This window comes from Nerophis ophidion, linkage group LG01 (genome assembly GCF_033978795.1).
Source record: "Nerophis ophidion isolate RoL-2023_Sa linkage group LG01, RoL_Noph_v1.0, whole genome shotgun sequence".
NCBI classification, from domain to species: domain Eukaryota; kingdom Metazoa; phylum Chordata; class Actinopteri; order Syngnathiformes; family Syngnathidae; genus Nerophis; species Nerophis ophidion.
In genome coordinates, this window is record NC_084611.1 from 72863967 (window position 1) to 72871452 (window position 7486).

Genomic DNA, 7486 nt, shown 5'->3' on the forward strand with positions numbered 1-7486 from the left:
CAAATTCTAACACAATCTGTTAATTTGCTTCCCCCCAAAACAGTGAATATATATTTAGCGTAGGGCTGGGCGATATATCGATATACTCGATATATTGCAGGTTTGTCTCTGTGTGATATAGAAAATGACTATATGGTGATATTCAAGTATACGTTCTCACGCAGTTGCTTTTAGCTGCGGGCATTACACTACAGGCGTTTCCCGCTCTTTCTTGTCTCTCCTTCTCACAGAGACTTAAACCAAGCGCACCTTCTTACATATGTCACGCGTGCAACATCACTCGCCCTCCCCTAGCAGGGAGGTAACGACATGGGTAACATTAGTTGTGTATGCTAACGGTGCGTTGCGAGTGGTAATACGAGAGAGAGAAGGTACCAATCTGGTAGCAAAATGGAGGAGGAATTAATTGCCAAGAAAAACAGCATGGGGTCCATAGTCTGGCTGTGGTTTGGCTTCAAGCGGGGAACAGGTTGAACAATTATGCGGCAAAGGCGTTGCTACAAAAAGTAGCAGCACTGACAGTTATTGAAATATCTTGTGTGACATCATGCACAAAAGTGCACTATTTGTTTTGAACTATTGTAGTGACGTTCTGTACAAAAAGTGCACTTTATTTAGTGTTGTTTTGATAAGTCACCTTAGTGACATCATGCACAAAAGTGCCCTCATAGCTTATTTTAAAATGTCTCTGACAATCTTGCACTTTCTGTTTTGAAATGACATGAATGTTTGTGCCACTGCTTAATAACTGTTTAACAAATACACTTTTGCTGAATTGACTTAGTTGTGATTTCCCTCTCTGCATGAAAGTTTAAAATGAACATATATTAATGCAGTATGAACAAGAATGTTTTAATGTAGACACATAGAATCGTCATACGGGTGTGATTATATGCATCAAGTGTTCATTCAAGGCCAAGGCAAAATATCGTGATAAATATTGTGTATCGTGACATGGCCCAAAAATATTGAGATATTAATAAAAGGCCATATTGCCCAGCCCTAATTTAGCGATCATTAATCCAGACATACATTCCATATTTCAAGCATCACTTGCATCTGCGAATGAATCAAAGGCCACCAAATCTGATTTTTTTTGCCCTCAAGTGACGCAGATTGTTTTTTTTTCCCAGTTTAAACGCTCCAAAGTGCTTAAAATCTGATCTTTTGGCATCAGATTCAGGCCACAACAGGAGGTAGTCCTGAATCCGATTGGAATCTGATATTTTCAAATGTGACTTCAGTTTAAATGCAATGCGACCTGAATGCGACCCAAATGGGACTTTTTTGTCAACTTTGAGCATACTTGCCAACCTTGAGACCTCTGATTCCGGGAAGTGGGGGCTGAGGGTTGGGGGCGTGGTCGGGGGGTTGGGCGAGGGGTGTGGTTAAGAGGAGTATATTTACAGCTATCCATCCATCCATTTGCTACCGCTTATTCCCTTTGGGGTCGCGGTGAGCGCTGGTGCCTATCTCAGCTACAATCGGGCGGAAGGCGTCGTACACCCTGGACAAGTCGCCACCTTATTACTGTATGTGTAGAAATCTTTATTTGAGCAATATTTTGCACTGTTATACAATTTAATAAATCAGAAACTGATGACATTGTGCTGTATTTGACTTCCTTTATCTCTCTTTTTTCAAACAAAAATGTTTTGCTCTGATTAGGGGGAACTTGAATTAAGAAAATGTACAGAGGGGGTACATCTCTGAAAAGAGGTTGAGAACCACTGTTCTAAAAGCCGTAGATGTTATTGTCACATATGCATGCACAGTAGATGGCAGTATTGTCCTGTTTAAGAGTGTCACAACATTGCTCTTTACGGCAGACAAACTGCTTTACGGTAGACGAAAACGTGACTGCTGTTGTTGTGTGTTGTTACCACGCTGGGAGGACGTTAATGAGACTGCCTAACAATAAACCCACATAAGAAACCAAGAACTCACCCTCGATCATTCTACAGTTATAACGTCATTGGGCAGGCACTCTGTTTATATTGTGGGAAAGCGGACGTGAAAACAGGCTGTCGACACGTCACTCAGGTCCGCATGGAGCTGGAGGGAGCGTGGCCTCCAGCTCTGCCTGAATTTCGCGAGTTTTTCGGGAGAAAATTTGTCCCTGGAGGTTTTCGGGAGTGGCGCTGAATTTCGGGAGTCTCCCGGAAAATCCGGGAGGGTTGGCAAGTATGACTTTGAGTGAGCTACGTCACTGGTGTACGCGGTGTACGACATAGTCGCCAATGGAATATTTCATCACAACATCCGGTTTCAGTAAGCAAATAGCGTGCAAATAATAGGCTACATGTAATATACAAATATATATTTTGACGGAGAAAATAATGATTGTTGAAAGACTGGCATTGATGCTACGCATTTGCTTACGTTTGAGGTTGAAAAATAAAGCTCACATAGAGCCACACTGATGTCCGTGTCTCCTCCACTTAACAGCCATTAGAAGGTTAGAACCCTCCCAACTATGTTACACTGTACACATCCATTCATACATGAGATTACTTCCATTCACTTTCACATAGAAACACACACATTTTTAAAGTGTTGCGACTTTTATTTAATTTTGTAGTAGTAGCAACTTCCTCACGGTAAACTTCCTTTGTTTTCAATTTATCGAAGTGTGCATGCAAGTGACGTCAAGGCCATATTAAAGGCCTACTGAAATTAGATTTTCTTATTTAAACGGGGTTAGCAGGTCCATTCTACGTGTTATACTTGATCATTTCTCGATATTGCCATATTTTTGCTGAAAGGATTTGGTAGAGAACATTGATGATGAAGTTCGCAACTTTTGGCCGCTAATAAAAAAGCCTTGCCTGTACCGGAAGTAGCAGACGATGTGCGCGTGACGTCACGGGTTGTAGGGCTCCTCACATCCGCACATTGTTTACAATCATAGCCACCAGCAGCAAGTGCAATTCGGACCGAGAAAGCGACGAGTTCCCCATTAATTTGAGCGAGGATGAAAGATTCGTGGATGAGGAAAGTAGAGTGAAGCACTAAAAAGAAAAAAAGAAAAAGAAAAGGCAACGGCTCCAGGCGACAGCAGTGTGAGCGATTCAGATGTTATTAGACACATTTACTAGGATAATTCTGGAAAATCCCTTATCTGCTTATTGTGTTAATAGTGTTTTAGTGAGATTATAAAGTCATACCTAAACTAAAGTCGCCAGTGTCTCTCAGAGAAGCCAATGGAGGAGCCAAGATCACAGCTGCCTGCCTTTTTGACCGTTACAGGAGGAGGTTGCATAATCCCCTCAAGTCTCCGGTAAGAGTCGACTTAATATCACAATTTTCCGATCCAAAAACTTGCTGCTTGACGTAGAGAAACATGTTCGCTTGACCGCTCTGTGTTAAAGCTTAACAAAAAAAAAGAAACACCGGCTGTGTTTTGGATGCTAAAGGCAGCTGCAATCCACCGCTTTCCACCAACAGCATTGTTCTTTATAGTCTCCATTATTAATTGAACAAATTGCAAAAGATTCAGCAACACAGATGTCCAAATTACTGTGTAATTACGCGATGAAAAGAGATGACTTTTAGCTGTAAGTGGTGCTAGGCTAATATGTCCCCTCCAACCAATAACGTCACAGACACGCGTCATCATACGCGTCATCATTCCGCAACGTTTTCAACAGGAAACGCCGCGGGAAATTTAGAATTGTAATTTAGTAAACTAAACCGGCCGTATTGGCATGTGTTGCAATGTTAATATTTCATCATTGATATATAAACTATCAGACTGCGTGGTCGGTAGTAGTGGGTTTCAGTAGGCCTTTAAGTACTATCTAGCTATCTATTTATCCATCTATATTGGGACTTGTCCACGTTTACACTGGAGTCTGATAAAAATCCCATTTTACTTGCAGTGTAAACAGTCCTTTGGAAAAAAATCTGATTTGGTCCACTTTGGCCTGCAGTGAAAACATAGTCTATATGTAATTGCACATTGATGAAACCTTATACTAAATAATGATATATTTTCTATTTTGTCATGCAGTATGCATGTTTCGCACTGCAAAAGATCCAATGTACGATTTACTAGATTATATTTTGTTTTTGCTGCTTAAACCGAAAGTGCTCCGAATCAAGTGCTACTTGATTTTCGACATCTTCACAAACTTTCATACTAATCATACTACTACATACACATACATACAAACTATAACTTAAAAATCATACATGTGAAACATGGAAATATGGTGTTATTTAGTGTAACAAGTGTGAGACACTTTTTCAATTCGGAATTACGCTGCCGTATTTTTTTTCATTCACATGCACTCGCGGAGGTGCATGAATGAATAATGATCATTATTTACAAAGCCATACTTTTTGGAAAAAAAGGTTGGGAATTTGAACAAATTGTGTTTGACTATGGAATCTTGTAAGGCTATCTTGGTCCCTTCGGTAAATAAACAAATGAGTTGATGTAGATGATGTCAAACCAGATACTGACCCCCCCTAGACCTCAATGAAACAAAACTGCACATGTCAGAGTGACCTTTTATTCTGGGCAGCCTTTTTAAAACACACCTGTGCAGTAATCATGCTGTTTAATCAGCATCTTGATTTGCCACACCTGTGAGATGGGATGGATTATCTTGGCAAAGAAGAAATGCTCACTAACACAGATTTAGACAGATTTGTCAACAATATTTGAGAGGAAAAAGTCTTTAGTGTATATAGTAAAAGTTTTAGATCTTTTGAGTTCAATTCATTGAAAAATGGGAGCAAAAACAAAAGTGTTGTTTATTTTTTTGTTCAGTATCTATCAACAAGGAAAAAGCCTGTTGCACCAGTAGACCACAGGTGAGTCATGTCACACCTGGACTTGGATTTGTTTTGCTTCGTCCACGCAAAGGATGATTGGCACGAGCCAGACGAGAATTCAGGTACATATTTGTTTATTTAAACACTATCATGAAAAAATAAACAAACTAAGGGCGCTTCATGGAGGTATAGAACTTGCTACAAAATACAAATATGACACAAAACACCTGCACGATGGCATGAAATGACAATGAACTATAAACAAAAGGACTTAGCACAAAAACATTAAACTATGAACTATATACAACAACTTACATGGAACTATGGACGAGGGCATGAAGGACGTGCAGCAAGGGTAGCGTGTGCGCATGAAGGCATGAAGGCAAGCAAAGTTCCCAGAGCAATGAACAGAAAGCAAATGACTTAAGTAGTAGCAGTGGTGATGGGAAACAGGTATGAGAGCTGAGGGACGGGGCGTGACTAGGATGGCAAGGTGAAAATCAATGGGTTGGCATGGAAACAAACAAAACCAGGAAATGCAAAACGTGATACAAGAGTCCAAAAACAAAACAAAACATGACAAAACATAAACCTTGCTTAACTGGCATGACAAGTCAAAAGCTTTTCAAATACATGGATTCAAAACACATGCAAATGCAGGAAACATGACACAAACAATGACCCAAGAATCCTCCTGATTGGCAATCAGGGACAGGTGAGGACATCAGCACTCTAAACAGAGGTAAAGTTACCGCCTTACATGCCCATACAGGAAGTGGACAACAATAACAAGATTGCTGGACAGGAAATAGAACCAAAATACAAAAAAACAAAACAAATCGAGTCTCAAAGCCAGGAGATAAGAGATTTCTTTCACCACCACCTATTCCATTCCCTGTTCTATGGTAATCATCACATTTTGACCTTTTATAAAAACCTGTTTTACACAGAAATGAGTGCATATTGAGTTTATTTAGATTATCAGCCTTTTGAGTTGTTTTCCTTTAAAATTAATTAGAAGTCTATCTATGATGGCTACAATGAGGTTTTATTAGGGTGTTGCTCCTTAGATCAAAACACACAGCTAAAAGAAGCTTGGGGATGAGATGAGCAATATGTAATTAGTGCAGCTTTAATTTGAACAAATCCCTAATTATTATTCAAGCAATTCTATTTTTCTAACTTAAATGTATTCTTTTGATCAATTAATTCCTCACCAGAGCTGCCTAACCCTGCAACGTTGTACTTTTAACGTCGCTGGAAAAACAAGAGCGAGTTTGTGATTGTCAAACAGTGAAGGACTCGCACAACTGTTGTTGCTCCTTAACAAGCTGCGCCCAAGTCGACACAACAGCACACAAACCTTCTCTCACCAGTCACATGGCTTATTATGCCACCCACCATTGCACCCCGGGCCCCTGATTTACTACGACACTGATTAACAAAGCTGTCCAGGGAGAAAAACGCAAGTGTGTGTGTGTGTGTGTGTGTATAAACAGACATATGCTAAGTGTGTGACTATATTTGTGTAAGAGTCGGGAATCACTCGATTGAGGAGCATTGGCTCTTAACCCTTAACAAACTCAACAGTCGATCCATTAGGTACAAACCATACCCATTACATTTTGTCTCAACAAAGATAAATCTCCCTTTTGATAGCCTCATTAACAACATGCAACACCTTTTGTACAGTAAGCCCATTTTAATATTTACATTGAATATATGTGAAAAAACACTGCCAAAAGGTTGAAATTGATAATGATACCAATTTTTGGGGTAAATGTCTCTGAACATTGACGGACATGAAAGGGAAACATGCCAGAGGCCATCGAATGTGAGCATTTACCCACTCAAGTCAGTTACGACGACAAACTGCATTCAGGTCGAGACCCCGATGAAGAAGACAAGCATGTTACACCTGGTCTGCGGTTGTGAGGCCGGTTGGATGTAGTGCCAAATTCTCTGAAACGCCTTTGGAGACGGCTTACAGAAGACTACCATTCAATTCACGGGCAACATTCCTTGCAGTCAGCGTGCCAACTGCACGCTTCCTCAAAACGTACGACATCTGTGGTATTGTGCTGTGTAATAAAACTGCACATTTCAGGGGGGCCTTTTATTGTGGCCAGACTAAGGCACACCTGTGCAATAATCATGTTGTTTAATTAGCATTTGATATGCCACACCTGTGAGATGGGATGGATTGAATTGGCAAAGAAGAAATAGATATTTTATATAAGGAGTAAAAGATTTACATCTCAGCGTTTAACTCATAAAATATGTGAGCAAAAACCAAAATGTTGCATTTATATATTTTTCAAATGCACTTCTGTTTGCTATAGTCAACTTAGTCCAATTTTTGTCCCTACAACATTATCCAAACATTCTGCGCCTTCTAATGCTTCTGGCACAGAACCCAAGTCCTAGAGGAAAAGCTATTCATTCACGACACCTAAATCACCATAGCCATAACATTTTCTCTCTACAAAGATAATTCTCCCTTTTGATAGCCTCATTAACAACATGCACCACATTTTGTACAGTAAGCTCATTTTGATATTTACATTGAATATGTAGGTGACAAAGCCACAATAAGCCTTCCAACGCCATGTGAAAACACTGCCAACAAGTTGAAATTAATAATGATACCAATTTTTGGGGGAAACGTCACTCAACATAGACAGACATGAAAGGGAAATGTAAA